The following is a 9626-nucleotide window of genomic DNA, read 5'->3' as shown; positions in this document are numbered from 1 at the left end:
TGTTAGTGTAGACTGTGTCAGCGTGACTTTCCCGGCCTGATGTTAGTGTAGACTGTGTCAGCGTCACTTTCCCGGCCTGATGTTAGTGTAGACTGTGTCAGCGTGACTTTCCCGGCCTGATGTTAGTGTAGACTGTGTCAGCGTCAAAGAGCACGGTGGTACACACATGCGTACGCAAAAACAGACAAATAGACAGACAGACAGACAAGAGAGAAGGAGACACAAATCACACACACACACACACACACACACATCACACGCACACACACACGCACGCACGCACGCACATACACACACACACACACACAGACACACACACATGCACACACACACACACACAGACACACGCACACACACTCACACACACACACACACACACACACACACACACACAAACACTTACACACCTTGGATTCACTCTTTTATAAACAGAGAGATAGCAAGACACAGAGATAGACAGACAGACATAGACAGTCAGTCAGAGAGACAGACAGACAGACAGGGAGGGGGGGGGGGGTGATGGGGGGATGAGGCAAAGATGGGGAGGGAAAAGAGAGCTCGAGAGAGACAATGACAGAGACGGTTTGGTAGTTATTGTTGTTTAACGTCCCTTTAGCTGTTATGGCGATCCCGGACTGGGACAGAGGCAGACAGCCAGCCAGCCAGCCAGCCAGCCAGCCAGACAGACAGACAGACAAACAGCCAGACAAACAGACAAACAGCCAACCAGACAGCCAGCCAGACAGCCAGCCAGACAGACAGACATATAGAGGTAGACAAACAGACAGACAGTAAGACAGACAGATAGAGGTAGAAAGCCAGCCAGCCAGACAGACAGACAGACAGCCAGCCAGCCAGCCAGCCAGCCACACAGACAGACAGACATATAGAAGTAGACAGACAGACAGTAAGACAGACAGATAGAGGTAGACATACAGACAGACAGATAGAGGTAGACAGACAGACAGATAGAGGTAGAAAGACAGACAGACTCAACTCAACTCAACTCAACTCAAATTTTATTGGCTTCAATTTTCATGGAAGAATTTGTCTTGCGCTTGGGAGAAAGTAAGAGTATCACATATAAAAACAGCATTCATATCACATTTCATGTACAGACAGTAAGACAGACAGATAGAGGTAGAAAGACAGATAGAAGCAGACAGACAGACAGTAAGACAGACAGACAGATAGAGGTAGAAAGACAGATAGAAGCAGACAGACATACAGTAAGACAGACAGACAGACAGACAGACAGATAGAGGTAGACAAATAGAAACATAAAGAGAGAGACACAGTTTCTGTCCTGCGTCAATGTTTCAGTTTTCAAAACACATATATATAAGTGCATTTCTGCCCGAGTAAGGCCCTCGGCTGAGTTCATCGCGACCTGGATGTGCAGTTACGTGAGACGAACAAGGTTCCGGGTAAGCTTGCTCCTTTCAAAAAGGCCAGCCTGTTTTCACGGCCTTTGTTTGCTTCGAAAGTCAGCGTACTCGTGATCATAGCATATCCTTGTGAAAGACAGCAGCTTTTGTTCGACGTAAACGTATCAACTTACAAACAACTGAATGTTTTTATCTGCATTTGTGCTAACCCAAGTACGCTCCACCCCCCCCCCCCCCCCAACCACCACCACGATGAGTTCTTCGTGACCCGTATGTGCAGTAGAGTGAAACGTCACGAGGGCCCTGGTACACGTATCGCGTGGCCGTGATGAGTCTTATATCTTCACGACGGATAAATATTTACATCGTGTTTTGGTGGCATAACACAAAAGTTACAGTTCGCATTAGCTCGGGAGAAAAACTTGAGGTGGGTGGCTGAATATCTGTTGCCCAGAGAGGCACCAAACATCCTGCTCTGAACTTTTGGTAGATGAAGAATGTTCAGCATATATTTTTCTTTGCAGCCATGATACTATATTTGCTTGAATGAGATTTTAACCGTTGCGTCAGCATCATCAACTCTCCCAGGTTCTTACTTTGTGTGGATTTATTGGTACGTTTGACATTTGCACGCTTCCCGCGTATGCAGTTTGCACATGCTGTAATGTCATGAGTTAGCTACAATGTATCAGGGATAGTATAGTTTATATACGTGTTCTTGTGTCTATGACGTTGTGTAGTATGATACCCACACATGAGTAGGATACAGAACGCATAACAACTGTGGGGACGGCTAGAGATACGACACGCATTACACTCATGTTGCAGACCACATAACCACAGAAAACCATGTTGTCGACATAAGACGAGAACTACCCACTTTCACACGCCGAAAAGGTAAGCAGAACAGTGTAACAAGCTGACACTGAGACCGTCCATGTTGACCGTCAGACCCTTGAGTTTACAGTAACTAAGTTGTACAAAACTACACAAAAACAATACTTTTTTGGTATTCAAGTTTGAACCAATCGTTTTGCAACCTGTAACATTTGAAAACCAAAACCGAATGATGTCTGTAACATGCAAGTTATGCATGTCGTATCCTTGTGTTTTCCAACTACATAACTTTGAATTGTCTCAATTGATCTATGTCCGTCATATTTACAAACAACGCAACCAAAATCACAAGATGAACTGAGCATGAGCGACTGAGTCCACGTACCTTCTCTGTTACACGAAGTGTGTGCTTGAATGCATGTCATATCAATAAAACAGCTTTGAATGCAAGGTTTTACTTGATGACAGCAACATGTGTTAAGAAGTCTTTGAAAACGGGCACAGTGAGCATTATTTTCAATGATCACTTTAATGCAGCAAAAAGATGAATATATGAGGTACATGTTAGACACCAACTTTAGTAACATCATGCATTTTGGGAAGCTGTTTAAGTGATATTTCTAGACCTACTATCTTACATCCTGTCATGCAGACCGTATTAATTTTTTGTGTTATGCCAACAAAACACGATGTATCTATTTGTTCGGCGTGATCTTGTGAGGACCAGTGTTATCACAGCTCAGTCTGTGTCTGAACCAACCTGTCGTCATCACCACATTAGAGACGTGTTACAGGCAGTGTGTAGTGTATATATGTAACCTGTCGTCATCACCACAGTAGAGACGTGTTACAGGCAGTGTGTAGTGTATATAATTATGTAACCTGTCGTTATCACCACAGTAGAGACGTGTTACAGGCAGTGTGTAGTGTATATATGTAACCTGTCGTCATCACCACAGTAGAGACGTGTTACAGGCAGTGTGTAGTGTATATATGTAACCTGTCGTCATCACCACAGTAGAGACGTGTTGCTAGCAGTGTGTAGTGTATATATGTAACCTGTCGTCATCACCACAGTAGAGACGTGTTACAGGCAGTGTGTAGTGTATATATGTAACCTGTCGTCAACACCACAGTAGAGACGTGTTACAGGCAGTGTGTAATGTATTAGGAGCCTGGGGCCATATGGACCAATGAAGAGACCTTAACGAATCACCGTAAAAAGCCCCCTATACTTTAAAATAGGATGATACAACTTTTTTAGCGTGCAAGTCAGACTAATTCGATTATGATATAGATTTTTTTTGTTTTGGTTTGACAATAACGGTTGTTAAAGCACAAAAGGAAACTGAAGAAACTAAATGAAATTATGAACTTCGAAGAAAAGAAGACTATTTGTTACATTTTTGGGAAAGCTAGAAAGGCTAGTCATTTGTTACTTTCAGCAAGCTTCTTAATGAATTAATGAAAAGAGCCCTTAGCTTTTATTTTCTTCTATTTGTTGAAGTTGGTCCATCTGCTTTGAGATTTTGCTATTATTTTTTGTCTTTGCAGTGGATACTCGGGGTCAACACTGCTAAAGTGTAACAAATACAGCATTAGCTGTCATGTATAGCGATGTTTGTGCGCTAACAGCTTTGATCGTGGACAGAAACTAGTCCGTTTTAAGCGTCAAATTTGGAGTGAACGCTGCCAAAAGCGTAAAAAAGAGTAAAGCCTAACGGTTTTGTGGTTTGTGTTTCTGCAACTGTTGTAACATGTGCAAGATACACAAAGAGGGTAAATACAGCGAATGCAATTGTTTTGAGCGCTCTAACACCGTGAGTTTGCAGAACTGGAGGTGGTTCATTTTGCCGGTCCATATAAGGCAATTTTACAATATCACATGACCCACCCCAGTGTAATTTAATGAGCTATGCACCCCGGGTATAAAGAGTGTGTCACGTGGTCGCTGTCGTTGTGTCGACACCACGCGGCATACATAACGAGTTGGAATATTTCAAACAGGAAGTTTTTCCTTGCGTCGTTGGTGCACACCTTGTTATAGTTCTGTGTTGCATTCCATCCTAGCACTGTACAACGATTTGTTCTCAGTATCTCAGTCTGTGTTACAACTTACTTCATTTCTGTTTAACATTTTGATCAGTAAATGACGTTTGTTTTGCAATCAAGACATAAACGGAAGTGCCAGATAGTGAACAACCGAGTTTGGAGTCTGTGACCGACAGTACTGTATAAGCCTACTTCACGTGAAAACAAATGATTTAAGGTTCAGGGGGTCATGTATGATCATAAGTTTGTCACGTTTCGTGGTGTAAGATGTGTTGGTTTGAGGACTGTGAACTGTAGCGTTACAACTAAACACAGCACAGTGCACTGAAACAAACAGTTTGCCCCTTGTGTCTCAGAATCTTTCTGTTGCACTGAACATCTTGAGAGCTGTGTCTGAGCACCACAGGTAAGCCTATTCTGTCGTTATACAACACTAACATTAAACGCAATCGCACACAAGAAAGATGCAAAAGCTCACACACAAATATTCCAAAATAAGACCTTTTTTGAGGAGTAAACGTGTGCGTGCGTGTGCGATAACCAGGGAGAGAGGGAAAGAGAGGGAGAGAGAGAGAGAGAGAGAGAGAGAGAGAACTCAGAACTCAGAACTCAGAACTTTATTACATAAGGATAAAGGTTTTAGGCTTAGCCTAATCTTCCAACCTGTCCTTGGAACATATACAGAGAATAATTGTAAACGAAAGCAAAGACTGCGCACATACACACACACACATCCACACCCACGTATACACACACACATGCACACATAAACTCACACACACACACACACACACACACACACACACACACACACACACACACACACACACACACACACATGCACACACACACACACATGCACACACACATGCACACACACATGCACACACACACACACACACACACACACACACATATACACACACACACATGCTCGCGCGCGCGAGCGTGCGCTCGCATATCTACACACAAGCACATGCTATCATTTCATACCTAAAATGAACAGTATCTAATCAAAGTATTAAACTAGTAAAACATCAAAATAATGGTCAAGTATAAACATAAAAAACAAAACACTTAAGAGCATTGCATACATTATCTGAGTACACAATGGAAACTAGACATCAGGGGCAGTTTATAGTGTGATCAAATGTGTGTGCAACTGCCTTTTAAAGGCCTTTAATGATGCGGATCGTTTGATTTCTATTGGCAAAGAATTCCACAGAGATGATCCTGAAAAAGCTAAGCTGGATTTATAAAGATCTATACGAGGAATTGGAGGAAGTAAATTTTGAGACCCATACCTCTTCGTAACATGTGTAAAATAGGATTGCACATAACTGGGCACATCACCATGAACTACTTTATACATAAAGACAGCCTTATTGTATGCAAGGTGGGTTTTTAGGGGAAGGAAATTAAGGATGTTTAACTTCATTTCTGTAGACATGTGCGATTCATACAGGATAAGTTTTGCAGCACGACGGTACAAAGAATTGAGTTTTAATAAGTGAACATCGCTGCAGCCATCCCACAATGTCGAAGCAAAATTAATATGAGGCATCATATGAGCATGAACGAACATTTTTAATGTTTCAGACTTCGCATAATGTTTGAGTTTTGACAACAAATACAAATTCCTTGATAACACTTTGCAGAGGTTGCTTATGTGTGTTTGCCATTTCATTTCTTCATCAACAGTTACACCAAGTATGCGGTGTTCTTTAACTTGCTGTATTTGAGTTGTACCTAAGGTCAGTTGTAATTTAAGAGGACTTAGCTGATGCTTTTGTCTTGTGGTAATAACAATGCTTTTAGTTTTTTCTGGGTGCAGTATCATGGCATTTGATGTGCACCATTTCGCAACTTCGTCCAAAGTGTTCTTCAGGGAAGAATTTACTGATTCCAACGAGGTGTTACTGGTATGGATAGACGAATCGTCTGCAAAAAACTCGCATTTGACTTTATCATCCGATACATGTAAAGGCAAATCATTAACGTAAATACAAAAGAGAATAGGTCCTAATATAGACCCTTGAGGGACGCCATGTCTTACTAGTGCAGTAGACGAATTCTGGCATTGTAGAGTGACATACTGTGTCCGGTCAGCAAGATACGATTTAAAGAAGTCACAGACCGAATCGTTTCTCAAATAATAGTGTAATTTTTTCAGCAATATGGAATGATCGACTAAGTCAAATGCTTTCTTAAAGTCCAAAAACAATGCTCCTGTAACTTCAGACTTGTTCATTGCTGACAGCCAAGCTTCGCAGAGAGACGTAAGAGCTGTGTGGCAAGAATGCTTGGACCGAAAACCGGATTGAAACTGATGGAACAAATTTTGTTCTTCCATGTAAGCAAGAAGATGCTTGTGCACATGCCTTTCTAATGGTTTTGACAAAACAGGCAGTAAAGAAATGGGTCTAAAATTACTTGGGTCTGAGAGATCTTTACATTTGGGAAGGGGTATGACTTTGGCGCTTTTCAATTTAGACGGAAAAAAGTTCTGCTCAATACTAAGGTTATATACAAACGTGAGCGAATCCACAATATACGGTAGAGAAAGCTTCAATAACTTCACGGGTATTTATCAGGACCCATGGACTTTTTATTCTCCAGGTTTTCAATAAATGTTCCGACCTCATGAACTGCAATCGGAGGAATGATAAACGCTTCATTGTTTATTCTGTTCCGCTGACAGAATTCGTCCAATTTTTCAAAACAGTCATCTCTATCCCGAGAATTTGTTTCTGCCACAGAAGCCTTCAATTTATCCGCTAAAGATATAAAATGATTATTAAATTCTTCCGCAGATAGTTTTGTTAGATTAGCAGTTGACCTTTTCCTAGATTTATCAAGGATTTCATTTACTGCCCGCCAAATTGTTGCAGTATCTTTCTTATCGGAAATTAATTTATCAAAGTAACCAGTTTTGGATTGTCTCACACGGTTTAACACCTCATTCCTCTGCTGTTTATATTCGTCTGTCATCTTATTTTCCTTGAAATAATCTCTCAGAGCCATCGCCTCTATAATATCTGATGTTAACCAAGGCGGAAGTCTGGCATGTTTTACTCTATGCTGACGCAGGGGCACGTGTTTATCTATAATTGTGCTTAAAATGCTATACAATTGATCAAAAGCATCATCTGCAAGACTGAAATCAAAAACGCTCTGAAATGGAGCTTCACTAAGATCACGAAAAAATGCAGACTCATCAAAATGTCTAAAGCTTCTGTATTCTATGGTTGTGTGGCCTTTTGGTCCTGATTTAGGCAAGCGCATAGAGACCGAACAAAAAATAGGCATATGATCGCTAATACTGGAATTGGACACATACACATTAGAAACAATCTTCTTATTATCAGTATATATATGTGATCAATAAGAGTTGCAGTTGTGTCTGTTATTCTTGTTGGGTTCAGAACCAGTTGATGAAGACCTAATAAAGTTGTTGTTGAATTCCATACTGTTTGAGGCTTATTCAGATTAATATTAAAATCTCCAAGCAATACAATATCTTTATTGCGTGATTTGACTTTATCCATCATCTGAATGAAATATTCTGACCAAATCGACGTTTCGGCAGGGTTACGATATATATAACCTATGAGCAGAGGCGAGGATTTACAGTTTTTTACTTCAATCCAAATGCACTCAATATTGTCGTCCTCTAAATCAGTTCTTCGTGTTGCAAATTCAGAAATTGATTCATGAATATAGACTGCAATGCCTGTCTGATTCTTCCTTGCGCTGTCGCGTCGCAAAACAGAGTATTGGGGAATGTAAATCAAGTTATCGGCAATTCTCGAGTCGAGCCGTGTTTCGCTCATCCCAAAAACATGAACTGGCTTTGAGCTTTGGTTTAGCAGCACGCATATATCAGGCACTTTGTTAACGAGATGATAGACATTAAGATGTCCAACCTGGAGAGTGTGTTTTGACACGTTTAAATTCATAATATAATAAACAAAATTATTAACAACAACCAAAAATCTGAGAGATGAAATCAATAAACAAACACGGAGAAAAATTAATGCACAAAGAGTAAAAAGTGAAGCAAACAAGAGAGAGAGAGAGAGACAGAGAGAGAGAGAGAGAGAGAGAGAGAAAGAAAAGAGAGAGACAAAGAGAGAGAGAGGGAGAGAGAGAGGAACGAGTGAGAGAGAGAGAGAGGGAAAGAGAGAGCAAGAGAGAGAGAGAGAGAGAGAGAGAGAGGGAAAGAGAGAGCGAGAGAGAGAGAGAGAGAGAGTGAGAGAGAGAGAGAGAGAGAGAGAGAGAGACAGAGAGACAGAGAGACAGAGAGAGAGAGAGAGAGAGAAAGAGGGAAAGAGAGAGCGAGAGAGAGAGAGAGAGAGAGTGAGAGAGTGAGAGAGAGAGAGAGAGAGAGAGAGAGAGAGAGAGAGAGAGAGAGAGAGACAGAGACAGAGAGACAGAGAGACAGAGAGAGGGCAGAAAAGGCAGCTGCTAAAAGTTGTGTCAAACAAGCAATCAAACACGTCTTGCACTATGTACACCACGGTCCCTGACTAGTGTCAGGTGACAGTAGATTATCATGACCGCGGCCCCTGCGTGTTCTGTGTCGTGGTATTTATTAGAGCATGACGAGACTCCTTGAAATGCACCCCACCACCACACCCAACCTCTCTCTCACCCCCCACACCCAACCTCTCTCTCACCCCCCACACCCAGCCTCTCTCTCACCCCCCACACCCAGCCTCTCTCTCACCCCCCACACCCAACCTCTCTCTCACCCCCCACACCCAACCTCTCTCTCACCCCCAACCCCCAACCTCTCTCTCACCCCCACACCCAACCTCTCTCTCACCCCCCACACCCAACCTCTCTCTCACCCCCCACACCCAACCTCTCTCTCTCACCCCCCACACCCAACCTCTCTCTCACCCCCACACCCAACCTCTCTCTCTCACCCCCCACACACAACCTCTCTCTCACCCCCCACACCCAACCTCTCTCTCACCCCCCACACCCAACCTCTCTCTCACCCCCCACACCCAACCTCTCTCTCACCCCCCACACCCAACCTCTCTCTCACCCCCCACACCCAACCTCTCTCTCACCCCCCAACCCCCAACCTCTCTCTCACCCCCACACCCAACCTCTCTCTCACCCCCCACACCCAACCTCTCTCTCACCCCCCACACCCAACCTCTCTCTCACCCCCCACACCCAACCTCTCTCTCACCCCCCACACCCAACCTCTCTCTCACCCCACACACCCAACCTCTCTCTCACCCCCCACACCCAACCTCTCTCTCACCCCCCACACCCAACCTCTCTCTCACCCCCCACACCCAACCTCTCTCTCACCCCCCACACCCAACCTCT

General features: G+C 43.1%; 1 long non-coding RNA gene across 1 annotated transcript in view; it reads left to right on the top strand.

The window, feature by feature from the left end:
- Nucleotides 1-4119: 4119 nt before the first annotated feature.
- The window catches only part of LOC138972515 (uncharacterized), a 15994-nt gene continuing 10487 nt past the window's right edge, over nucleotides 4120-9626 (top strand). The window contains exon 1 of the long non-coding RNA XR_011457650.1: nucleotides 4120-4683. This is a non-coding gene — a long non-coding RNA (uncharacterized lncRNA). The remainder of the gene's footprint in view (nucleotides 4684-9626) is intronic.

Source organism: Littorina saxatilis, linkage group LG8 (assembly GCF_037325665.1).
Source record: "Littorina saxatilis isolate snail1 linkage group LG8, US_GU_Lsax_2.0, whole genome shotgun sequence".
Taxonomy (NCBI): domain Eukaryota; kingdom Metazoa; phylum Mollusca; class Gastropoda; order Littorinimorpha; family Littorinidae; genus Littorina; species Littorina saxatilis.
The sequence above is the reverse complement of the archived record's forward strand: the minus strand, read 5'-3'. Positions and strand labels throughout refer to the sequence as shown.